This window comes from Poecilia reticulata, chromosome 2 (assembly GCF_904066995.2).
Source record: "Poecilia reticulata chromosome 2, P_reticulata-male-v2, whole genome shotgun sequence".
Classification (NCBI taxonomy): domain Eukaryota; kingdom Metazoa; phylum Chordata; class Actinopteri; order Cyprinodontiformes; family Poeciliidae; genus Poecilia; species Poecilia reticulata.
In genome coordinates this window covers 9,283,980-9,311,885 of record NC_088831.1, presented here as the reverse complement: position 1 = coordinate 9,311,885, position 27,906 = coordinate 9,283,980, and the positions used below count along the sequence as shown (strand labels likewise).

The 27,906-nt window shown below is 38.3% G+C and overlaps 1 long non-coding RNA gene across 1 annotated transcript in view; it reads left to right on the top strand.

Annotated features, from left to right (window-relative positions):
• LOC103476031 (uncharacterized) overlaps nucleotides 1–27,906 on the top strand; it is a 165,895-nt gene that overhangs the window by 68,023 nt on the left and 69,966 nt on the right. The gene's annotated exons all lie outside the window — the stretch shown is intronic.

Genomic DNA, 27,906 nt, shown 5'->3' with positions numbered 1-27,906 from the left:
TGTTTCCTTTCTTGTCAGTCCATCTGAAAAGCAGCGAGGCTGTTTATCACAGCTTTCAGTCTAACCAATCCTTTCTGCTCTTTTTTTTTCCTTTCTTTTTTTTTAGCCCTAGCTAGGTCCGGTGCAAAAAGAGGAAAAAAACAAAAAAAAACAAAAACATATTTGCATAACTTTCACAGCTAATCTCAAAGCTGCTCCAAGCAGAGGGCAGAAGAAACAATGAGCGTTAAATTTGCCTCAAATAGAGGCTGACCGCTCTAAACTCCTGTTGTTTGCAATCCTTGCAATAAAAGGCATACATTAGTCCCTTTCTACTCTGCTGGCAGAAGCATAAAGCTGGCAAAGGCCGGGCCTGTGGGTCCAAATGTGGAAACGTACTGACACGGGGCATTTGTTTCCTGCCAAAACAACATTGATCCTTCCCTTGGTGACAAGGATTTTGCTCTCCAACTTGTACGGCACCGGCTTCTCCAAAAAGTGACATGACTGCAGATCTATTATTCCATTTCAAGCTTTTGACAATCTTTCCATTTTAACTTCTTTTAAAGCACTTTTAATCAATTTAAACTTGTATAGGTCTAATGGCATTTATTCAGTCCATCTTCACCGTCGGAACCATGTCGAAGTCACACAACAATTAATTTATCAAGTCAAACTCCTAATTTTAACTTTTTATATTGCTTTTTGACATAATTACTGTTTTTCTCTTCAGACACTCAAACTCAACCGATGTTTGTTGTGTCACTCCACAAAAGATCTAGACTGCGATAGATGTGAAACAATCAATTACATCCGAGGTCTTTCTTGTCACAAACGACATCCGATTCTTAAAACTGGCTTCAGAGAAATCTAGTCAAATCTCAGTGACTATTATTTCCATGAAACATATTGAGAGAAACTCACTTTTTGATGACAACTGAGGCCGTCAGACTTTTTCAGGCCACCGAACCCTCAGAGGGAAGGAATTTTTTCAAAGGATCATCTATTAACTAGGACACCAAATCCATCATAAATATAGCCCAAAAAAAAAAAAAAATGCTGCAACAAGACATCTGTTATTGAGGCTTCCTTTTGGAAACCCATTATGTCTGACGCTTATTATTTTCATTTTGAATCTGTCAGCATTTGTTCCCCAATGGTGCAAGGCTGACTGTAGCTCAGCCATCAAATAAGATATCCTGCTTCTGTTTTCTGAAAGTGCTGAAACTGTTGGCAATTACCTTTCACCGAGGATTTATTCCTCTGCCTTCAACTGGAACAAGGCTTTTGACTTATTCGCATGCTGCTGTTGTCGGGGCAATTTAGCTTAACTGGTTCTTGACTTCATTCGGTAGAAATTAGACAGAGGTCAGAGGAATCTGTTAATGCCCCCCCATGTCACCTCTGCACCTTAAAGCCAAATGAATTCATGATGATGCCAAAGCGATAAGAACAACTTTGAGCAATTTTTGAATTAGCAGCCACACAGTTTCCATTTGTCTTTAGGTGACAGTGCATTTAAAATGGTGTTAAATGCACTTTGTAGAAGTTTAATTTTTGCTGTTCAAACAAGTATTTGTGCTAAATTTGACCATTTTCATGTAAAAGTTAATGTTAGAAACACTTCTGAGTAGCTTGTAGCCACTGAGTGTCGAGCTAAACAAAGCTGTGAATTTTAGTATTTGAACATATTTTAATTTTCTATTAAAATTGATTTGTATGACACATTTCAGCAAAAAAAGTCTGTTCACAGTGACTTCATGCAGTCACCAATTGTTAAAAAGCAATAAACAGTACATCTAACCAAAATTAAGCAACAATTATAATTATTGGGCTACATAAAAGTCCACAAATATCAGATTTTAGTTTATAAAAGAATTTACTCCCACTTTACAAGTGTGTGTCTGTCATAATTATACACTGCTCAAAAAAATAAAGGGAGCACTTAAACAACACAATATAACTACAAGTAAATCAAACTTCTGTGAAATCAAACTGTCCACTTAGGAAGCAACACTGATTGACAACGGGGACCCTCGTCGGGTCAATCAGTGTTGCTTCCTAAGTGGACAGTTTGATTTCACAGAAGTTTGATTTACTTGTAGTTATATTGTGTTGTTTAAGTGTTCCCTTTATTTTTTTGAGCAGTGTATATTACACAATCCCAATATAATTGTGCAATCTTCTTTTACTACTTTGAAAAAAAAATGTAAACATAAGGGGTCTTACGTAGTGAGTTTTTTTTTATTATCTGCCTATCAGACAGTGTTTAAATGCTTTTCTGCTGAATTTGTAAAAGAACGCACATTGGGTTAAACAGTAAAACCAGATGCATTTTGCTTTAACGCAACCTGGGAATTTATTGTAAAGCAGGACAATCACAAAGCTTTATAAATCACCCAACCAACCCACACCTGGGTTGCAGGTGTAGTTGGAAAACTTGTGGCGTAACAACTGAATGTGTAAACAGTTCCATTAACAGCTATAATACTTCATTTCCTCTCCACATTTTATCTCTGCACATTTCCAGCAACTAGGAAATTCACTTTTTTCTATCTATCTATCTATATATATATATAAATGACTGAAGGAAAAACAGTATGAATGACCCATCAGTGTCAAGGCGACCTGTTAAGTGCCACCTGTACATCATTTCTGGTTCTTTTCAGGGGCTTTACTTCCTTTAGCTTCTCAAGGTCACTTATGTCACACAGTGGAAAACGGCAGATGCAGCGACCAGCACCTGATCCAAGAGACTAATTTTATTAATTTAATCAATTGATTAAAACAATGCACATTAATCAGGACAGAAAAAAAATTACATAGTTTTATATAAAAAAAAATACACTAATAATTAATAGACATAACCACCTTCTAGAGAAATTGTGTTCTCCGTTTCAGTCTGTTGCATTCCCTAGTTTATATTTTATTATACATTTTCAAGATAAAAATTGACATTGACAGTCGAACTGTACTGATAGTTTATTCCCAGGCGTTTTTCCAAAACCGCATTGGTGAAATCCACAACAGCACTGATGTCAGTGACAGGCGAACGTGGCAAAATTCATCACTAAAGGCACAAAAACCATCAGTAATGGTGCTGGTGTTTAAAACCGTCAAACTGTTTTGGCTGCTATCTGAGTTTGTAAGGTTCTCTGGCGCCTTTTCTTCTTATATCAGCTTTTGGCTTCGGGTATCAGCCTCACAAACCCGTGCATCATTCGACTCGCAAAAGAAATAGCTTGTTTTATATCTCTCCCATAACCATTTCCCAAGTGTCATACGTATTTTTACAATGAAGAGAAATGCTTGAGGGAAGTGGAACTGCCCAATGTTCTTGCTGGCCTCAGTGAATAATGGAATTTACTGGAGAAAATTGACTTTTTGCCTTGTTGGGCAGGAAAGCACATAAATGTAAATGGCCACAGCAAATAGTGAATTTGCCACTCTCACACAAGAAGTGGACATAGTTACCTCCAGAGAGCCACACCAAAGAGGGATATTAGTAAAAGACACCGGGAAGTGATTAACTCTAAAGTCAGTCAACAAGGCTTTGATTAAAACAGGTTTTGAATAATCCATAAATGTCACTCTTGAAAGCATCAAGGTGAAGCAAATGCTTCACAGTGAAAGTTACAGGTGAACGATCCACAAATGAAAACTGCTTTATTTCTGCCGTGATACTAAGAAGAAGAAAAAAAAGATATTGGATTGTCGAAAAAAAAAAATGATGGTTGCAAAAGTAAATAAAATGGAAAAGAGAAAATTGTACTTTATCATTGTTTGTTCTTTGTGTAATTGTTCACATGTTGTATGAAATTTGGTAACATTGATTTACCAGAATTTTTCCTCTAGAACCCTCCAAAAAAACAACAAGGTCATTTCATAAAACATTTCTGGTTTTCTTATTTTCTGTCAGCAAATTAAGCCAACCTGGCTGTTTTCTTTGTTCAGGTTTTTAAGGTTTTAGCTCTTAAAGCCTGAATCTTTCTCGATTCTGTGAAATGTTAAAACACTCCAGATTTAAAAGGTTTTTTTTCCTCCTCCTTCAGTTATTGTTGAATCTTTGCTCAGAGCACACTGTACTACCCTTGTAGACATTTTGGAGACTGAATGTTTGAACTGTATTTTTAGCAAGTTAGAGTAATAAAAGTTGTTGGCCACAAAAGAGAACCTATTGCCTTCACCTAGAGTGGTATGACATAAAAAAACTGAAGAAAGAAAAATGAAGCTCTTTAAAAAAACAAAATTCAATATCATAAAAAAAGTCCTATTTTCTATTTTTCCCTTTTTACTTCACTATTTACTAGCTCTCAGAAGCAAAGGAGATACCAGATCTGGCCTTTGAATTCAAGTAACTATAGTAATGAATTAAGTGAACAAATGTTCTTTCACTTTAGAGTAAAAGCACAGAGGTAAACCAAAATAAATAAATAAATACTAGTTATTAATGACTCACTGTTCTTTTGCATAACAGTGAGCAAACCTACACTTTCCAAATAGACCATTTTGAGTAAAAGGTGGCACACGCCAAGCCAAAGTCAGCGCACAAGGTCAATGCACCAAAGGGTGACGTAATCGCAAATGGCGTCTACACCGTTTCGCCCATTTGACGAAGAGGGCGCCCCCTCTTGGACATAATGATATATGCTAGAGAAAACATATGCAGAACTAAAGGGGGATGAGGAGCTGGCTTGTCTAAACTGTCACTTCATTACCCAGCCAAGTCACCAGGTTGAAGCAGGTTATTGTTTCCGTTTAAAGTGGATGGACAAACAGTTTAAGGGATTTACAAAGGCAAGGGAAGATTGTGTAGCAAATTTAAACAACAAGGCAATTCAAAGATGATGATGAAAACATTAAACAAGTGAGAAACATTATCAAATGTTTCAAAAAGGCATTAAAAATACCATTCTTATAATTACAGGCTACTTACTAATTTCTGAGATGTTATGTTGTTAGATTATCCTCTGCATTGGAAGAATGTCTTCCTGAAGCCAGTGTTTGTATGTGGCTTACTCTGTGAGAACACTTATCTGCATATGCGTTTCATCCCATTGCATAGTTTAGTGTGTTTGATGTACCACACACCAACTGCATTGCAAAAGACAATAAAAAAAAACAAAAGTAAATCATCAAACGAATCCGACATTAAACACCGCACAACACACTGCTTAATGGGACGCATTAAACTAATTGCTAGCAAATGTCAAACGAGAAGTCCAGCTCGTTCTGACAATAGACCGCAAATCCAAAAGCACTCCTGGACAAAGTTCAGAGGGAGCAGCTACAGAGGAAGCGTCAATTTAGCCTCCCATCCATCTTTATTAGCCAAGGCAGCAGTGCCAAGCAATGTTCTTTACCGCCTGAACCAGCTCCTTCTGAAGGATGGAATATGTTCTTTCTCGGTCCTGAATCTGTTTGTTTTACCTACGTGCTAACCGTCATGGTTTCTTGCAAGCATTTGCTGCAAAAGAGAATCTCAAGGTATAATTTGTTCACACAGGAACAGGTGGGGGAGGGGACACTACTTTACATTAATGAACGGAGAAAACCTCACAGCTTTTGGACATAAGTTTACATTTCAGAAACCATTTGGGTGCAGACTTTCTAAAGCGTTGGTACACCATGGACCCAGATAATGGCCATGAGTGGTTAGCGCTGCTTCCAACAAGCCAGAACTGCAGCCGCGCGCATGTGTAATCAGAGCGGCTATTTAAATTGCCTCTTTTATTTAAACTTATCTCCGCCTTACTTTAAGCAGACTCTCAAGGGCTCCATTGTGCATTAAACAATATGTGCCAGAGCATAAAAACAACACACTTCTCATCTGCAAAACCCAGGCTGATGCAGGTTATTACTCTGCGACGGCTGTAAAAGCCGCAAATACTTGACCACCCACTCAGCATGTCTATGTTAAGTACGCAGGTAAAAAAAAATATATCGATGCTATGTAAGGCGGAGTGTTGCCCCAACACACCGCGTCCACAATCTAAAGCAATCAATATAGTTTAAATCCTTTTGCTGCCAATCTTTATGTTCATGACCCAGAAATATCTCTCCCTTAATTATGAGCCAAGCAGAATCTTAAGTGTGTTCTCCTGCCCAGCTCACAGGTTGCACCCTTTTATAACACTTTTAATAGGAGAGTTTTCACTCCTGGGTAATCAATCTGTAATTCATCATTATTTATCCAGCACAGAAAAAGCCCCACAGGACCTCTGTGTACACACACAGATTTACACACGCAGACCGAGTTCAATTCGCCTGGGAATGGACGTGAATGAGCGCGTGCATACATACACACACACACACCCACACACACACACGCATACGCACAGCCCCAGAGGTGTCTTTGCGCACTCTGAGGTATAAAGGGATCATGGTTGAGAGGTAATTACAAGCACAGAAGAGGAAAGAGGAAGACAAACAGAGGAGAGAACAGCAGACTGTCTCTTTTACAGACCTGCAGACAGAACCGATAGCGAGTCAGAGAGAGGAGTTAAGACCTCCTTAGTCTTAACAAGTCAGAATGCCAGCACAGGGAAATTGACTTTTTTTTTTATTGAACATAGACTGAATAATTCCTGTGACATCAATGCAGTTGTGCTGCATTTAAAGTGGAATGTGTTTAATTGTGTTAAGAAGGCAAAAACAAAGATCCATGTATGAAGAAGCAGGCGTTTCCTGTCAGCAAGTCTAAAATCTAGGCCAGACTTTTGACTTGAGGTGTTTTTACACCCGTTTCCCCCATAGATCTGTTGGATTGAGGACCACAATTGCAACATCTGTTGCTTTTTCAGCTGGTGCAGTTTGATTGCACACTGCACTGTCTAGCAAAAACACAAAGCCTTTGAAAAAAATCAGATTCCCGCCTCACCTGCGGGGGGCGCTGCACCAAGAATCACTAAAGGAAACAATATGAAAACCTGTGAAGAAGACGCTAAACGCAACTTTCAGTTATAATGTTGGTGCTGAGGGGAAATAAAGCACCAAAATTATAACTGGTGCTTTATAATGTTGGCACTTTGAACGTTTGTTAGAAATTTTCATTGGGAATTAATAAGAACCAGCACAAAAATATAACGGTAGCACTGTGATTTCACATCAAGAACAATTTTCTCTTCAAATTCTTGCAGGGTGAAAAAAAAAAAAATGCTGTAACTTTTATTTGATATGCTATTACAACAGAAAGGCGTATTTGCTTAAGTTACAATATAATTAGGAGTGCAATCTGAGAGAGGTGTCTGAGTCAGTTCAGCTGAGTGTGATTATTCGCAAGGAGTGAGTCAACCACTATGATATGCTGTGAAGTCAGAGTTATTTAACTGGCATCCACACAGAGGATTTCAGCAAAACACACCAGCTACAAAGAGAGCGCAAATAAAAATTCGGCGAGCACAAGTATGGGCTCCTTAAAAATAAGAAGAAAAATACACGCGGGATCAAAAAAACATCCAATTTAAGGCCATCACAGCACAGCTAAGGCATCAAAAACATTTCTATCCCATAAATTATCCATTGAGCAGAAAGCTCACTGCTGTTCTTGATTTTTCAAAAAGCAAAATAAAGCAGTTATAGGGGATTAAACAGGCATATATAGAGAAGGGAGCGAGAGGAGGAAAATGGCTCCAACTGTAATGAAGCATGCATGGAGTTAGCCATTAACTACAATGAGATAACAGAGCTGCAGTCGGACTAATGTCGTGATATTAGTGATTCACCATTAGACATTCCCCGCTACGAGGGGGTTTCACTTCTCGAGGTGCTGTTGCACGGCGCAGCGAGCCATACAGCGTCTTCAAGAGATGAGATGATTCCCGAGGTCAACGTGTCGCTGATTTATCGGACGGGGCCGCCGCTAATTTGAGGCAGAATGTGGACGAGGTGAAGGAGTTGTTTCTTCTGGTGCTGCCCAGCAGCTGGGCCAGCATAACTGACAGGAAGGGGCCAAATGCACAGTCTGCCACTGTCCACTGTGATTATTGATTTCCTCAGGGCCCCTGCCTCTGTCTCGCTGCTTCCTCTGAACAGCCTTTTCATGCCGTGCGTCAGCCATTGTTTGTGGCTGTGGCTGTTCCAAGTCCTCTCCGTCCTGCTCAGTTCAACTTGTTGCTTTAATTCGAAGGACTCTCTAACACGACGCCCGTGGAAAAAACACTTTGATTTCCAATTGAGCCGAGTGTCAAGGAACTTTCAATCAGAAAGTCCCCGCGACTTCTGTTTTTGCTGAGGTATACACCTTGCAGATGTCAGCTTCTCTTCAAAATGGAAAAGAAAAGTGAACATGGCATTAATCTGAACCAGATGTGTGCCAACAAGGTTAAACACTACACCAAGTAACAATAGCTACCAGTAAAAGCAATTGAGGTTCTTATGTGGTAACTGCTGCAAATTCAACAGTGCAGTACTTCTAATCCAAATAAAATAAGATTGAAATTTGTAATTTTTGAGGACATATTAACACTTAAGGCACTATCTGTCCTGGTGGCTCAGAAAAATCTATAGAGAGAACTACACAGAAGCAGTAATGGAGAAATGAAGGCCACATCGTCTTTGCTGATGTGTAAAGCTGGAATAATGAAGACAAAACCCCAGCTTAACTATTTAAAGTAAAACCTCAGTTCCTTCAAAGATCCCCATCCATTTGTGACACTAAGTAAGTACTAATTCAAATTTTATTTAAATGAAAGTAACCTGTATTACAGAGTGGGAGTTTGACTTTTCTGTCACGCACATCTCCAGATGAATCTAAAACTTTTATTTTTGTCTGTGTCGGCCATGACAGCACTTCTGTGATACGTTTTGTCCATAAAAAAGAAAACAAAAGATCTCCCAACAAAGAGTGCGCTTGCTGTTGTGAAAACATTCTAGATGAAAAAGAGTTTAAAAACTTGTTTTCCTATAATGGAGATTTCACAGAAAGAAAAAAAGAAGTAGAATGGCTGCCACACAAACCCTCTCCATCTCTTTCCATCATCCATCAGCCTTGAGATGAAGACTTTTTCCGGAGATGAATCGCGGTCTTTCAGCTTTCGACAACAAGCCTCTCAATCCTCTATGCTTTTTTTTTTTTCTTTTACAAAAATAAATCAATTTATTTTATTTTTCCTTCTGTCTCGGGAAGGACTTCTCTCTGTCTGCCTTTTGTTTACAAAACAGAAGTGTGTGGCATCTCTTCTGTACACAACCGTGTTTAAAACCGAGACAAGAAAATATGAATGATAGAAGTCCTATCCTTACTTTGAAGAGCATGTTTGTCTGCCAATTGTTAAGGTAAACAGCTTGATGACTTGACTTGGTAGAACGTTTCTCAAACTGTAGTTGATTTTACGTTTATTGTTATTCCATGTAGAATAAAAATCAAAGTATAATTTTGACAAACCAATCCTTTTCTGATGTTTTCTTCTTTTGTTCTCCTCCACGTTTTCCATCGTTTTAAAAAAAAAAGACTCATGTAAAGTTCAGTTTGAGCAAAAAATGTATTTCCACAATTTGTCATTACTCTCCCAGGAAACAATGTCTGTCCAGGTAAAACTCCATAAAAGCAACGGGTAGATAGAATTCCTGCTATAATAGCCTTATAAAATGGATTCCTTCTAAATACTTGAACTACTTCAGTAAATGCTTCGTTTTTATCTTGTCGAATAAATCTTGCGCACAATAAGATTTTTTTTTCATCTTTTGAGAATAAAGACTAATGGTCCAATCGTTCACAGCATAAATTGTGAGATTTCAATAAAATGTTTCATGCTGGTTCAAGTTTACGTCATAAGCTAATACGCCTTTGTCCTCTGATCTCCCGTTGTAAAGGGAGTCAAAAAAGTATCAGAGTTAGATTCATACAAGATTAACTTATTCAAGCAACAACAAAACCCTACATCGTGTAATGTTTGTTACACAAAAATTTAATTTTACATTTTTATTAAACTACCACAATCTATTAGTTATATAGTTAGGGTCAAAATTATTAGCACACAAAACTATATTTCCATGGAAATGACCACATTAACATTAACAACATCGAACTGTGAAATGTTTAGAGAAAAAGAGCTCCATCTCAGACACCACACCGTGCAGCAGGGGTCTTCAAATCCAGGCCTCGAGGGCTGAAGTCCTGCGACTTTTAGACACGTCTCTGCTTCAACACACCTGTGTCAAATAATGAGGCCATTAGCAGGACGCTGGAGAACTCGACTGCATAGTGAGGAGGATATTCACCCATTTGATTCCAGCATGAAAGTCGCAGGCCACCAGACCTCGAGGCTTATATTTGTGGAGCCCTGCTGCACCAGTCTACAACCCATGGCTAGGCATGTCCCATTGCCTTTGTCTCAGTTTTGTGGTTCTGTTTGTTTAGTGCTTGACTTGTCTGAGGGCAAGAAAGAAGTGGATTGTGATAAAATGGCAACACATTTTTTATCACAGGGGGTTTAAATTGATAAAATTACCCAGAGCTCCACAAAACCCTCAGATCAGCTGCAAAGGTTGAGGGGTGATGATTTGGGCTTCTTTTGCAATTGGAATTTAACAATTAGTTTAAATTATCTCTGTTGTGAAACTTTCTCAAGTACGACTGTTTTAAAAGGAAAATACCATTTAAAAACACTTGTTTTTAATGGTGTTTTAATGATATTTGATGGCCATGATATTAAGTGGTTGGTTAAACATGGATAACCTCAAGCACCGATTATAAGAAGCAACTCTAATTTGAACTTTTTAAAAGATGTTTATGTCTTTGTATGCAGAAAGACACAGATAGAAACACATAGATTTTAGAAAGTACCACCATTGCAGGACTCAACAGCTATTGACCATTTGCTACTACGTCACTTGGTCATGTGAGACGCCATGATTGACGTCCGTAGCAAGGAAATGAAGCATTGACTAAAGGGACAATTTTTTTTCCAGATTGTTTTTGCCACTTGAGGCAAGTGGAGCCAATATCTCTGTGGAAGAAGCACACCTAGTCGGGGCCCATAAACAGTGGTATGTAAAAAAGTTGGAAATAGATAGGAAACAATCCATAGCTTCTCCATTCTGATGTGTTTGTTGATTTGATCAACAAATATCTCTTTGCCTGAATTCATGTCACATGATTCATATATTGGCTTAAATGCTGATGTGTTGGCAAGACAAACATCATCTGGACAGAGCGAGTCTTTAACACACCTCATGCATTTGTTACCTACCTTCCTCTGCCTGATGGAGAAGGGGGCGTCGGGGAAAGCTAACACCCGAGTTACTTCTTACAGCCGTTCAAATGCCTGGCTCCTTGGCTGATGTGTTCTTCCTTCTGACTCCCTGCCGAGCACGCTGGCAGAGAAACAGGTCAATGCAAATGAGATACAGACTTTGTAAAAAAAAAAAAAAAAAAAAAAAGATATGTGGCTCTAAAACAAACAGCTAAGACAAAGCAAAAGCAATAACATTTTAAGGTTTAACAATACTCTTAACCTTTTTCGTCACATGAAAGCACAAACTTAATGTATTTATTTGCATTTGACCAACACCATAAATGACTTACTTGGTATTGAAGGCTCTATTGTTCAAGTAAATGCCAAGAATACTGCATAATGTCAAGTTTCAAAATTGTAAGAATGGTTTCGTAACTCACAGGGAGTTCAACAAGGAACAGAAAACATGTGCTCAAAATTGCCTTGACACCCTCAATTTGCACAGTTAAAGTACCCGGTTCTACAATACATAACTAATAGCCGCTTTTCAGGGGCTACAATGGCTAAGTAGAGTATTTTGCTGTTCTAATTGACTGTTGGAGTGAACCCACCGGAGAGAAATAAGGACCACTGAAAAAATAGTCATCCATTTGAGTCAAAATGTGCCAATGTGACAAAATAGCGTAATGTCTTTTGCAGTGTGGAGCATGTGTATACCCATCCTGCAATTGATCCCTCACTTCAGAAAATACATAAACAGACCAACACTGGTTAGATGTGTCAATCGTACTGATTGAACAAATCCCACAACAACAAACACACACGCGTTGGAGAATTAAATTAAAAGTAATTTAGCCACTAAAGACTTTGGCCATTTGGATGAATTTTAAAGACGCAAGCGAATGCATCACAACGAAAACCCCAGAGGGCGAGAGTGAACACTCCAACCCCTCAAAACCAACTACTTGGTATGCAGAGCATGAAGACCGCATTAAAGAATAGAAGCAAAACTGGTGCAGCTATTTGAATGTTGTTGATGCTTCGCAGCGTGATTCATGTGTGAAAAAGGAGAGAAGACTCATTTACTGCGGAAGACGATGTCCTTCTTCATAGGTGACACAACTAATGCTAACTGGCATACGGCAAGCATGGCCAATGTTGTGTCAGCTCATTTTTACCAAAAATCTGTCTGGATGTCTTTACACATCCAGATGTTCTGAAGAGAGTTGACTGAAATTCAAGCTGAGACTCAGAATCAACGAGATTTGCGTGACTACACCACACCTTGCTAATGATGATGTCACAAGATTTAAGAACATAAGTAGCAAGCCTAAAAACTGGATTTGTAACTATTTTGACAACATTTCCAAGCCTACTTTTACTCTGTTTCATAAGTTCTTCTATCTACAGTTAATAATGCACTTTGAAAGTCAAAAGAACTTCCTCCCAGAAAGAATTAAAGGTTAACTTTTTTGTATTCAAAGATATCTCTGTTTGGGGGCGACACAATGGGCTTGCAGAAACTCCAGGTAGCCATAAATATGTATTTGGTAACGCATCAAGCAGGAAAAAAAATCCAACTTACCAAGACCCCCTGCCAGGTAGTTTGCCAGACAGTCTAATCCATTCTAGCATTTTGCTAACTTGTATTCAGCACAAAGAAATGAGAAACAAAGATTTATTTAGAGAATGGGGCACAGGATTAAAATACATCCGCGGGTGGAATTTCTAGAAGGCAATGTAGTTGCATATGATGATTTGGGTCAAATATGGACTTTTTTTTTCTCAGTAAGTTTGCAACTTTTCACTTTATATTCTAACTTGTTTTGAGCAAACTGAGCATTACAGTTTGAGATGTATTCTTTGAAATAGCAATTAAATAGGGGCGTGGGTATTTAAGTGCCGCTATTTTAAGAAGCAAGCATATGTTTTAAACTGACTGCAAGTGAATGCAGCTCAGAAGCAGATGCCTCACTTTGAAGTCCATCATATTGCTTGGAAGAACACTGAGCATGCATAATGTGCAATGTATCTCTCAACCATCAGCGATGTTAAATTTTTAAACTGCAACTTTTTTTAATTTCATCTTTAATATTTAAAAGGACTGCTTTATTCTTGTAATAGCTACTGTTTATTATGGTTCCTACAAGGCCTTACGGAAGTATTATGATTCGTCACAGTACAGTCACCGATGTTATTGTATTTTTAGTGCATACCTGCTCTTGGGATCAGTGTTGACATCTTTTTTTGATATGGTGGCTAAATCTAATTTCAATATTTCTCAGCATTTATATCGCATTGTCTATAACAAGAATTTGTTTGTGGTTGCATCCTCCGTAACCATTTTCCCTCCAAGTGTTGCTCCATTTAAAGGGAAATAAAACATTTCCAATAGGAAACAACCATTGTTATAACTAAGACTTGACAAAACATAAGAACTTAGGAAAAAGAAGTAAGGACATTTATGTTATGTTTGATTTTCTTCCCCCTATGTGTCAAAATCAAATAGCAAACAGTAATAATCTACTGCTGTCAATATTGTTGATCTTGATTTTTGAAAAGCTTCATTCATCATGTAATGTTTGTTTTTGTGCAAATACTGACATCTTTGGAACTTTTGCTGAAAGGAAAATCTCAGAACAGTCAATGCCTTTCAACTCTTTCAGTCCATACTACATAAATGGTCGAGAGACATCTCAACTTGAAAGTCTCTTGTGACAAGAGAATTAGTTCATGACTAAAGTAAAGTGTGGTGAATTGGTTGTATTTTTATAGTCCGAAGTGGACTGAAGATCTTGACTGCAAAAACATTTTAAGGTAAATATTTTCAGGTTTTGAACTGTGGAGTAGAAACCAGTAAACATGGGTAAATTTGACAGACTCGGCACGCTGATTGTGCATAGCCTGCGGTCTTATTAGACTGCCAGCCTTCCTCATCAAAGCAAAGACAATTCCAGATTTGGGATTTGAGCCAAGCAGACTTCCAAGTCTGAAATGAAGAAGTCTGAATCAAACCATCAGCCTATCAATGGACAACAATCATTATAAACTGCTCTAAGGCATGGGTCATATTAGGGAACAAAAAAAAATCACATTGCTTCAAATTGGTGTCTCACTCTATGCAGGAATTAGTTCTTATATTTTCCTATTAGCTTCTCGGTGAGAGGTAATGATCGACTAAAATGCTTTTTCCAGACACAATGGCTCCATTTAAGAAAGCATTTCCATTGTGTCTATAGAAGACTTCTAAAGCACCTGCCGTTACCCTGAAACAGCATTTTCCATCTATATTGCGCTGTTATGGAGGTATCTACATTCTATTGAGGCCCGTTTGAATTGCCCAGCATGGGAGCGGGGATCTAAATTTAAAAGACATTTCCCAGATTGACACATTCAGCATGCCGGCCTGATTTCATGGCCGCTCATGTGAGTGTCCCACATGATTACATGCACAAATCAATGTGTTTGCACCGTCTGACGCTCAGTGAACTGCTGAAAAGCATTTTAGTAATGCTAGTCTTTATTTTCAACCATAATCATGACCCAGCAGTGTGTCCTGGGTGAATGTGTACCCTTTACACAGACTTAAAACATGTGGTGTCTCGGACATTTATTGGCACAACTGGTGTTAGGATCCAGATGTAATAGGAAGGCACACGGCTTGGGACCGAAGCAATCTGGTTGAGGACCAGCTTCTTTACCATTTTTAAGATTGCATCTGAGATTCCTCTTTAAGTAATCACTATAGTTGGTCCAAAGTCCTGGGTTCTCTCTAGGGCATGTTATGTTGATATGGCAACACGTTTTAAATTGTAATCCTGTTAAAATTGAATGATAACCCATTATTAGTTCACTGGAAGAGTCCAAAAGACTTTTACAATATATTTTCAAGTGACTGAGATTAACTTTACATTAATCCCTTTTGTAATCTCAAGTCTAATGATACTTTCTGTTTAGAGTTGACACTATTTTCACATCAGGAAAAGCTCAATTAGTTCATCAAGGAAATCCTATTTTAGGTGAGAAACTATCAGTGTCAAGACAACCTGGATGGTTAAAGGAAGTTCTTTACACTGTTACAGTGACATGGCCAGGGTGGAATTTAATTAATTGGCACAAAGTCATTGAAGTAATGATCCCAAACATGCATCAAACATGTTCTCTGTCATACATCAAATGTTTCATCTTCCACCTTAGTTGTGAATCCTTCTGCTTCTTCATCTGGGTAAAGACAATGTCAGCCTCAAAATTCTTAAGGAAACTCCAGAGGGACATCCTAAAAACAATAATATGCAATATAAAATTTTAATTTTAGGAAGTGAAGCACTATATACATTCATGACTCAGATTAACATCTTTCAAGCCTTTCTTACTTGTAAGTTTGACAATTAGAGCTTACAGATAATGAAAACCTGAAATTCAGTATCAGAAAAATCAAACCTTGTGGAAACTCAGTGTGTCATATCATAATCAACTTAATTCAAAAAATACCTGCAAAGGGTTCTTGAGCCTCCAAACGGTCTGAGTCTGGGTCAGTAGGCTGCACAATCATGGGAAAACCGGTGATCCAACATATGTCAAAAGAAAGAAAAAAAAGTCACTGTATTCTACAAGAAGAATAAGCCAGAAAAGGTCATTGCTTAAGAGGCTGTTTGTTCACAGAGTGCTGTATCCAGGCATACTCATAGAAAGTTAAAAGGAAGACAAATGTGAGGTAAGAAAAGGTGCACCAGCAGCAGGGATAGTTTCAGCCTTGGAACAATTGTCAAGCAAAATCCATTCAGGCTGAGGATCCAGGCTAAAGACAGCAGGCTGAATGGCAAATCATGTATGTGAGCTACATGCATCTCATGCGTTAAGCTAACCCTGAAAAAGAGACAAAGTTAGCAGAGTGCTCCACAATCCTTTCTTCAGATGAAAGTAAAGTTTGTAAAGTACTGAAGATATAATAGTGAAGATACATATTAGAATAAACAGAACAGGATGTAATTCTTTGGGAAGTTTATATACCTCAGTATTTGCTGCACGATGCTGCATATGTTGTATACGACTACTGTGGTGCACGATTCTGTTCTGGGAATACTCTGGAATCTCTCCAATGCAAGAGGCTTTTTCACAGTAGACCTCCATCCAGCTCGCATCACCATCTATTATGACCTTGAGGAAACTTGGGTAACCAGAGTTAGAATTAAATACTTCTTCTGAATTAAAAAAACATTTTTTGATTGAATTCAAAGGGAAAACATTTGAATGCAAGTGCAGACTAGTCAGCATTATTTGTCAAAGCTATTGCCAAAAATATGATAATGACTTCACATTCTTTCATGGTGAATAAATTGGCAAACAATCAGGAATATTTTAGAATGATAGAAAGCCTGTAACCCATTTCTGGAGTGGTTGGACAAATATGGGATTCACCGAGATTGTCTCAAGCTGGCCATGCTTCCATGACCCTCAATCATTTTATCCTATTTTAGGACTGAATTCCTCACCAACAAAAGGACTAACCAGCTGTAAATAGTACATTAGCTAAAGGAGGGGCAGTGCTGTCATCTGAAGGGGGAAAAAATAAATAAATCAGCTCAGGAATCCTGAGATAATTTGGTCTGTTTAATGACTCACGGGCTCGCACATCAAAGCAAACAACAGAGAAACGTATAAACACTGCAAATCTCGTTTCATCTGCGATATGAATCGTGCATGAGCAGTAACAATGTTTATGAACAGCGTGCGCAGCATGCAGGCATCAAGCTTGTGACCGAAACACTAAAATAATCACCATTCGCACACATTAGCAGATAAGGCTCAGTCCTGTTCGGGGAGATAAACTGTCTGCTGCTGACATGTAAACAACGATGTACCAATACGACAGGCAACCATTTTAGTTTTAAACCTAAAACTACGACGTTAGAAAACCCTATTTACGTCCAAGACTTGTGGTTGTGGTGACTGTGTCGATATAAGAAGCGATAGCCACCATTATGCGTTTGTAATCACTCGAAATGGTTCTTTTATGTTGTTGTGGAAGAATTTGGGTCCACTCTTGATTGGAGGAGTTCTGAGCACACACAGTCCTTTTAAAGTCAGACCATCTCAACTAAATGTAAATCTACACACTTAGTTTACATATTTTGAAAAGTTTTGATTTGGTCTCAGACCATATAAATTATATTTATACAACCCTCGTATTGGGAGTGAAGATTTTAGTTTTTTCTGCATCTTTGGAAGCACCAACAACCCTAAAAAAACAGCAAACTATTCCATGTATTTGCTGCAATGGCAGCTCAAATTCTACCCAAGTCAGATTGCGGTGCCGGCAAGCATTTGAGGATTTTACAGATCTTAGCGTGAAGCCCGTCGGAAGTCCACTGGGCAGCCTGTTTTTCTTGATATCATGTTATCACACCCTGAAAAGCTCTCTCGCAAACAATCCTGCACCCTGGTGAACTTAGCCACGCTGTTTAGCTGTCACCCTGTGATACTAATTGGTAGTGTGTTCAAAAAGATGTTCCAGATACAGGGAGTAAAAAGGCTAAAGAAATATTCTTATCTCAGCTGTTTGCAAAAAGCAGCAAGCATTAGGAAAATTGCACCTTATCACAGGTTTTTTGTAAAAAAAAAAAAAAAAACATTTTGCTGTTTGACAACCAAGATTAAACATTTTCCCAGAGTCTATTGATGTATTTCTGTTGTGCTCTCTGTGTTAAGTTGGCAACTGCTGGAACGATTAGACGAGAAGAAAGTCAGAGGAAAAAAAAAAAATGTTTGTTTTATTAAGCAGATGTGGTTTGACATCAGTATAACCAGATAAAATATTAAAGAGCAGAGACTCAGGCAGTATTTGTTGCATGTAATTTGTATAATTACATTGTTGTGATTTAAATTAGCCATTTAAAGTGCAAACAAATATAATAAACACTAGGAGACTTCTGAGACCCCTAATGACTGAAATTATTTTTTTTTTTTTCTACAATTAAAGTGGTATTGCCTTAAATTAGGTTAACTGTTAGCGTGACACCTTATTTTATGAATTCATTATTCAAAGTGTCCAGCCTAAGCAAATATAGACAATCGATGGATGGATTATTTTTTTAATTCTTATGGTTAATAGCAGAAAAAAAAAAAGTTTTACTGTGTCAGAACATTTTAAAAACTTAGCACCAGCAAAAAAAATTGCAATTGAGAAAGAGTTTTCATAGTCAGAAACATTCAATTAGATATTTTAATGAAAGAAAGCAGCTCTGGTGTCGAGTTAATTAAAAATAGCCACTATTAATGTTCCTTTAATACTAATGTTTAACTAAAGCTTGCCGTCACATTGCAAAGCTTTCTGTTATAAAAAAATTAAAATAAATTACTCGTGATAATAGAGTGCTTCTTCCAAGTGCTTCTCACAAAACAGCTTGTCAATGCTTGGCTTTTATACATTACTGCATCAACTGCTGATTTATTTATATTTTTAATGTTTTTGCTTGGTGTTTGTTTTACAGCTTTTAATCCCATCTCGAATGAATTAACGGTAAATATATATATTTCATTTTCGTATTCATGTACTACGCACTGTTTTCTTTTCAAATCAGCTTAGATTTAGCTGCCAAAAGTAGTTTCCTGACAAAAACAATGCAGAATGATCAGAGGAAACACATTTTTAATGACTGTGATGATGGAGCTTTAGATGCGAGTCCATGTCGCAGGTAATGCAACATTTACAGCCTGGGCCACTGACCTTATAACAAGGAAAATGGCCACAGCTACACTTTCAACATCCTTCAAGCCAAAAACAAACAGAAGTGAACCCCAGCAGTTTTCTTTAATGTGATGAGTGGAAAACATAAGTGTGGATAATACATCCTATCAACCAGTGGGGGACCACTTGCTCCAGCCGAGCCATAAAGCTTCGCCTACCTGCAAATGTACAGCCATGCGACGATGGCATTGTTTCCATTGCTGTCAGCGTGAAGCCGGGCACATTAACAGCTCCAGACAGCCATTGTTCCCCATCGGTCTCTCAGAGAGGCCAGTGCAGATGGGGAACAGCGAGGGCTGAATGTGCTAACCGGCAAACCGGAGAGTGCACTCCGAGTGGGAACGCGCGCGTTTGCCAGGAATCATTTGACTCGTGTTCTTTGCTCGACCGAGGAGCGAGCCTTAAACACAACACAATCACGCCTATGAGGCATTCAGGCTTCAGGCAGCTTAAAGCCCCTTTAGAAATCAGAAACAGGCAGGACTTCCACCGGTAAAAGAGAGTCATCTCTGGCGACGGCTGATAGGCGGCATCTTGGAAGGAACACCTTGGAGCAATTATACACATTTTTACAAACTGCGGGGGTTGGGGGGAAATGTGTAAATATGAGGTAAGACCTTTTGCTAAACTGTGGTCATTACGCTTACCGAAGTTGTTCAAACACAATCTGTTTACAGAAAACCTTCCTCGTATGAAAGATTATTTTCTGAATTATTCAAGTATGGCTTGTATGGGTTATAATTTGTTACTCAAAGTATCCGTCTATCCTTTAAATATATATATATATATATATATATATATATATATATATATATTTTTTCTTTCAAAATAATTTAATGCCATGTTAAGACATGATCACTGCTTACATTTATCTAATGTTTCAGTTGAAACATGACAAAAAAAGTGAGTTTTCAAAATCATTTATTTGTAGAAGAGGTTGATTAAATTAACCTCATGCAAAAAACCGATGCACCCTCTTTGAGTATAGAAACATTTTTGGTTGACCACTTCACTTTCTACAATAGGTCCATCTCGGTTGATTTAGGTTATGGACTCCCATCAAAGCAATCCCTTTCTGAATCCTTTTAAAGCTGATAATTTCCTGCAGCTGAATTACTCCAAGACCCTAAGATTTTTACAGATCAATTCATAATTAAAAATCCCCCCCTGCCTACTCCCAAATAAATGGCTTTCCTGTGGAGTTATCAACTGCATTTTTTATATCTGCAAGGCTAACCTTTGGCAACTATGCCCTGAGGGAACTGAAATACACATGAGTAGAGAAGGAGGTCCACTGCAAAGGGAATGTCATTTATTTTTCTATTTTATGACTCCAGTTCTCATTATATCACAATGATATCTACTTGATGAATATGGGTATAAAATGTCAAACAGTGTCCAAGAATAACCCTGAAGTAGCAAATTAACCATCCGGTGATTACCTTACAGATTGCAGACCTATGGCTGTGCTCTTAACTGAGATAGGAAGCAGCAACTCTAAATCCATTATGAAGCACAAGCAATAATTAGGTGTCTAATGATTAAAGGGAGGGAAAAATGCAATCAGTATTAGTTTATGTACTGAAGTCAGTGTTCAATGAAGTTGGTGATGACCACAAAACACTGATACTGCTTTAACTTTTTCACTTTTGCTTTAAATTACAACCATAAACGTCAACCTTTTGGAGTATCTTTTGGAGTAAATTTAAATCGTGCCTATGACTTCTGATTGGATATTGGACACACGTTTATAATCACCGTCCTGCTAAAAAAACGAATATCCGCTTGTCTCCCGAGCGTCTAACACAATTTATCCACACCTCTATCCACCTTTCCAATAACTGGAGTGAGATTATGAAGGACGACCAGAAGTTTAGAAAGTTAAATCATTACATTTCTCACTTGCCACAAATTGCACAATTATCCATGTTCCACCATATAGCAGTCAGAACTCATTTGCATGGTGAGTACTAATGTACTATTTTCAAAGTACAACATCTAGCTAATTCACAACCTGTTGAGCAGCGAAAACATTTCATCGAGGACTTAAGGGGTTAATCATATCTCTTGTTATCTATTCTGAATTGGTGCACGTTTGGGATCATTATGCTAATGAATCACTCAAGCATGTTTAACTTGAAATTCATTTAAATAAAGTCAGTTATAATAAAAGTTTGACAAAACTGTTCATTTTTTTGCAAACTTGACATAACTAATGTTTAATGTGCAGAAACTCCATGCGGTTAAAAAGAATAATTTTAACAAAACTACCAGCAGTTTCTCTCTATATTACATAACATTTAGCTACGGCTAGCGGTAGGTTTTTGGGTTGGTGCCAAACTTTGAATCTTTGGTTGATGCCTTGAAGCTTGACTTTCAGTGACTTCAAAGGCACATGTGCCCTTTGAGAGAGAGAAAGAGAGAGAAAAAAAGAACATTTCTCCGAATTTTTTTATTTTAAAGCCCCGACGTGCATTAAAAACAATGCATGTGACCACAGAGTCCATTTTAATTCTGCAAATGAGCTGTTGCACTGGAGATCTATTAAACTCGGTTCCACTCCAATGCTAAACCAAATTAGCTGAGGTCTTGAACTTCACTCCGAATAACGTGTTACCATTTACTTGCTCGATTAGTATTCTGCAGGAATGTAGATGCTGTAATCGGATGGAGGGGGAAAGAGAGAGATTTCATGATAATGCTCGCTGTGTATGCGGAGGAATCTTCGAGCTAGCATTGCAGAGGGAAACAACTCTCAGCAGAAGCCCCTCTTTAATAATGTTCCCCCTCACTCCCGCTCTCCTTTCACTCTCTTTTCTTTCTAAATGGAACAATTAAATAGAATCCTGCAGGGACAAGGGATGAATCAATTTTCTAACACTGTATCTAACACTTTGCTCTATTCTGCCGTGAGCTTTTATTGGTTTTAAAGGTTTCTTTTATTCTTTCTCATGTCAATATGAGGAAGAACTGACCTAATAATTAAAATATGGTTGGAACACAATCTAATGCTCTATAAAGAACTTTTTTTTTTTTTAAATAAAACAGTGCAGAGGAGAAAGTTAAAGCATGAAATCAGTAAGGCACACAAAGTGCTCCTCCTGAACCTCCGTGTCCTTGTAGAAAATAGCTTCTATTACTGCTTTTATTCCTCAAATATTCGCAGAATGTCTCACATCAAAGAAGATGTATAGGAAGAAAATTATTGTACGAAACTGCAGGGGGGAAAAAATGTAGCCTAATCAATCCTCTGCCCTCATATGATTTGGCTCTTATCATCAGAAAGCAATACAGCAAGTTTTTCTTCCTTTTTCTCCCGTGGTCCCTCTGAATGGGCGAGTGGACCTGCCAAAGACTCTTTGGTACCCTGTCAGTTACAGCTTATGGACCCCTCAGAAGGAAAAGAGAAGAAGGAAAAAAAAAAAAAGCACATGTCCTGGGCTGGCACTTTTTGATTAGACCGCCACATCCGGACAGCAATTCATGTTCTTGACAAAAAGGAGACTGTGCAGGTTTTGATCATAAACCCAGTTTGGGGGGTGGGGGGGGGGGGGGGGGACAAACTTTCAAGAAAAATAAGTCACAACTTCTTTAGTTGGATGTCTTCCCTTCAGAAATGTACAACTGAAAACCTGACTTGCAAAAAGTTGATAATAACAACCAGCAGAAGCTTCACTTTCGGGAGTCCTTTTGAAGTCTCCATGTCAGGAAGTCAAGCCAGGCTCTAAAAGCCGTCCTTTGTACTGCGGGTTTGGATTTCCTTGAACTCAATTCGAAGCCTTCCCTATTTTAAGACGTGGAAGTTTTATTTGCAGGGGTTGAGTCAAAGTCAACGCAACGAGAAAGTCAATGCAATGAAACAAGAATACTGATCTTTATAGATTAGTTTCTCTGACGTCTCCTTATTCCATATCTGTGTTTGTAATGTTATATTCATTCGGTGGTTCTCTCCCTTAGGATCTGTGTGCAATCTTGTTTTACCTTCAGCAGAGACTTCATCACAACAATGAGTGTGCAGTCTTTCTAACGACCTTCAATCTCATTTTCCAAACCCTCCTTGTTCACCTGTAAAATGATCCGTGGATATGGAGGCCAAGGCCTCCGAAATAACACTGATGTGCCATTGGATGCGCATTTTATTCTTTATGTGCTGCTGCCTTTGACTAAACTTCCACAAGTTCAAGATGCCATCCAGGAAAATGGAGCGTTGTGTTTTTGTCTTTTTCCTTATCCCCGGATCTTGTGTAGAAAAAAAAAAAACACGGCTTTTATTGCAATACGTTTTTTTTATCCGTTTGCCCTTAGTGAAGGACGCCTCCTCTTTCCCCAAAGCTTATTTTCTTCTCTCTTTAAATGCTCTTCTAAGAAAAGGTAAGTTTGTGTACCACATTTCAGGAACAAGACAATTCAAATTGGTTAAAACAATGAAAACATAAAAAGAAGTACATCGCAGTGGCATAATGAAGTAAAGAAACATTTAACTACAAACTAAAGTTAATCTGCTAATTTTATAAATGGAGCTCTTAAAGGAAACTAAATTTGATTGAACAAAACTAAGGGTTTCTGCATTTTTGTAGTTTTCTGGAAGTTTCCCCCCCACATCAGAAGATCATAAAATCTTAATGTTGCTTTTTTATGTTCTTTTCTGAACCTGGGCACACAGAGTAGACTTGAACCAGAGGAATCGAGTAATCTGAAAGGTTAATGCAAAGACAAGAGAGCTTTAATGTCAAGTTATTCAGTGATTTATAAACTAGCAAAAGTATTTTAAGCGTAATTCAAACTAGTCAATTATTCTACCAGAAAATCTGACCCAGTTTTGAAGTCACCAAAGTAACATATCATGGTTAAAAGTGCTAAATGCTGCATTCAGGTTCAACAAAATCATTACGGAGGTTTTCCCATTCCGCATTTAGGCAGATGTCATCGAACATTTTCACAAGGGTAACAACGGTCCTCTGGTGAGCACAGAAACCTAACTCAAAGACGTCAAAGCAGATGCATCCTTTGCTACAAGCAAACACTAAATTCATGCAGTTATTGCATTTTAGGCAATGTTTTTGTACTTTAAAAATAAACTGATTTGTTGCAATATATTATTTGTGTTATTATTTAACCGCGCAAGCTTATTGCACAAAATAAGCTTACGCAGTTAAATGAAGAAATCTGCAAAAATCTTTTATCCAATTTACCGTCAAAATAATCAAACGAATAATCATTTATTAAACTGCTCGCTGCAGCTCTAGTTCAGAAAACAGTGAATTAACAAAATAGGCTAAAATCTGTGGAGAAATATCTTGCCTGGGCTCAGGAATGTTCCTGAAACCAATTGTCAGTGACCATCAGTCTGCTGCAAGCATTCACACCTGCAAGCACAAATGTAGAGAGAGCAGAAAACTGTCCTGTGGACTGTCGAAGCTAAATCTGAAATGTGAAAGCCATGTCCTCGAAGCGGAGGTTGTCTGCGTGCAGACATAATAAGCAGCTAATATCCTTTAAAGGCACTAACTATAAAGAGATTAAGGGAAACCTTAAGATACATTACAGAGAATTGTTCACATTCCACTGTGTTTATTCCATCCTTAATGTTGCAGAGTTTACTTTCCGTCATTTGCCGAGGGAAAGCAAATGACAACATTCGCGATGATGAAAGATCTTTCCAACATATAATTTTACTTGACAGTCTTTCCCCTGGCTACAGAAACTTTTAAAGCATTACTCACTTTAGAGTTGGTGCCGAGACAGTGTGTGGGAGAGAAATGAAAGACAACGATGTGCTGGGGGAGAGGGGACTTGCATGGGCTGGATTCTATTTTTCCACAGCACTCAGGCAAACTAACCCAAAATGTACAGAGCATATATTAAAATTACACACAAACTGATACGATTTAAAAAATCCCTGGCTGACAGGCTTGTGAACAAACATTTGTTTTTTATCTCTCATCGTTTAAAGCTGCCCTTTGTGAGTTCAACTGTTTTGATTCAAACTCAAAGTAAATCTCTGCACTCCCTCCTTCAATGTCACTCAAAAAGTGTTGGGGTTTCTTTAATTTTGACCTTCTTACCAGTAATCCTAGATTTATTGCCTTGAGGAGGCAGATTACTCTGAAAAGATGGTACTCTTGCAAACAGTTGTGTTTTCAACCACAGCAAATAAACACCACTTGCCCCAGAGATGTCAATCTCAACCCGTCTCTCCAATGTCAGGTGTCTTCCGACTTGAAATGTCTCAAGAACTACTGGAGGATTTGCCAACTGTCGTTAAATTCGGTGTGGTCCCAAGTGGATAAACTGACTGCAGCCATTTTATCTACTGCCACTCTCAGATCCATCAATGATCATTGTCTTCCACTTATCTAAGGTTGGGTCGAGGTGGTAACAGTTTGAGAAGGCGCATCCAGAAATCCCTGTCACTACCTCATTCTGAGTTGTCATGGCTTTTCTGGGACAGAAGGTACATGTAGTCCCTACAGTGAGGTTAGTTTTCTTTTAGGTCTCTTACCACCAGGAAGATAACCTAAAAAAAAAAGGGGGATTGCTCGCAAAATGGCCACCTCAACAAGTAATATTGCAAGATCTCAAATGACTTGATCTTGTTTCACCCCCAATCTTTTAGTAATTGCCAATAGTGCCTTCCAAGTGTGAGCCAGACCCTCTCCACTCCCATCCAGAGTGCCAGTGAATAACACAGGCACACTGACTATGTATTGCCCAGTTCTGATCTACATTGGATCCCTGCCTTTTCACAGTTATTTGCGGAGTCACCTATTCCACAAATAGGTGGAATGCTATTTGTGCGTAATGTCACAAATTTGCAGATAATTTGCATAACTGCTGAGATATCTAGGCGCAATGCCACTTGACATGCTGTCGGGTGGTGTTTAGCTTGGCTGTATCCCCAATAGCAACATGTTCCAACATGATTTCAACTGTGTGAATTAATGCATATTAAGGTAAGTAGTATTTGGTGTCATTACTAGAGGCAGGTATAAGTTTAACTCGAACATTTTTGGATTTTTAGATATTTGAGATTTTTAATATCAGGGGCTCACTATCCTCTGACTGTTAACAATTATATGCAGATTTTTCTTCCTGTAAAAAACTTTTCTATTTTAACTTCTAGTAGGTTCCTCATTCAACCACATGCTTAAAAACCAAATCAAAAGGGTATCAAGAACAGTTCATATTTAAAATCAACTAATTGATGCTTTGTTTTTCTCAAATTGAACCAAAATTGCATTAATTGTAATTTTAACACTGATAATTAGATTTTTGTTCCATAATTGAATGTTAATTAGAATATAATTAACATATAAATTAATCTAAGAGAGAGAGAATGCATTTCTGAAATTAGATAAATTCCTACAATATAGATCTTATGTATTCAAATATTCTAAGAAACTGAATGTTAAGCTACATCATGTCATCAGCCATGCGCAACATATCAATCTACCTGAACTCCTTTGCCTGAAACACAGCCTCATGTCTGACCCTTAGGGTATGCATTCAAACGTTTTCCCAATTGAGAACCATAAGAGCCAGCCCCTGTAAGACTGAGGTCACCCACAGGCAGCATAACACACGCTACATACATTGAAATATTTTACAACTGCAGGACGGACGGTCATGAAATTTTTAGCAGTCTGTGTTCCCGCAGGATGAATCCTTATCAATGAACTGGTGATCCACTGACCTTTTATACTGGTAAATATTTCACCACATGAACATCACTTTATGCTGTCAGGCTGCTGGCACGGAAGAGTGCAAGGCTCCACTTAAGAGCAGAGCTGCAACATAGCACCCCCTTGATAATGCATCTCATCAGGAGAATTAGTGAAATGTGTGTTGACGTCTGGTGTAGACTCTCAGGCTTTGTAATGTTCCCTCTTTGGGGCATCATACCATGCACAAAGTACATTATCAGTCTACCCTCCCCTTTTGAGAGCACGGCTCTATCACCCTCTTGACAAGTGCTGCCATCCCTCATTTGGACACCAGTGTTATCCAATTGGCAGAGCTCACATTACTGAGCTGCCTCTCCCTTCTCTGGCTTGCTTGATGCTTGCCCGCTGACGCTGCACAATAGCAACTTTCTCCGGGCCGCTGGACAAGGGAGGATTTTAGTTGGAGTCCCATTGAATCGGGATAATTCCAAACCAACCAGGACCACTCCAAACGACTGTGTTCATTGTGCTGTATTAATCTCCAGGTGAACTGATGCTGAACTCTTTATCAGCAAAGCGAGGGTGTATAATTACTTGCCAAACAGACGGCGAAGAAAAGAGAAGGCAGGGCCATTCCACCTCCCTTTTCTACCACCGTGCCTGTAAACAAATATTCTGCTGCCGTTTGCCAAACCCTTTGTTTTTTTCTGGTTGTGTGAAAAGAAGCCTCAATTTGTCAGAGTTGGGATAAAAGCACTATGAAGTAATTAATTCTATTCTAATCATCACACTAATAGCAGCTACAAAGGGAAATAAACTGCATCAGTTGCTACTGCATGCACATCATTCAGATCAAAGAAACTTGAATATAAAAACACAATGCAAGAAAACAAGAACCGGCCAGACAATAAAACGTAACTGTTTCAAGAACAGTGCTCATGAAGTCAAACATGAGTGGCAATGGAACCCGTATGCACTAAGAATGGACTTTGACTATGACACTCCAAGCTAGTCAGATGTAGATTGATGATGTTAATGCAGATACATCATCATGCATCCACAGTTTTAAGCTGAGTGTAACTACTCACAAAACACCCAATTAATGACCAAAGAGCTGTTTTGCCTCATCATTATAAGGTAATTTGCTCAGTTCTTTGAGTAAAACACTCAAAATTTCAAACAAAACATGTAAAACCAGAAGTTAAATGTGACTCGTTTATGGTGGTAAAACATTATGAAAAACCTAAATCGGACATTCACGGATACACATAAGGTCACGCGCTTCAAAATGTGCTTTTATGGTTCGCTGCCATGCTTAGTGTGGTTCCATGTCTCCTAA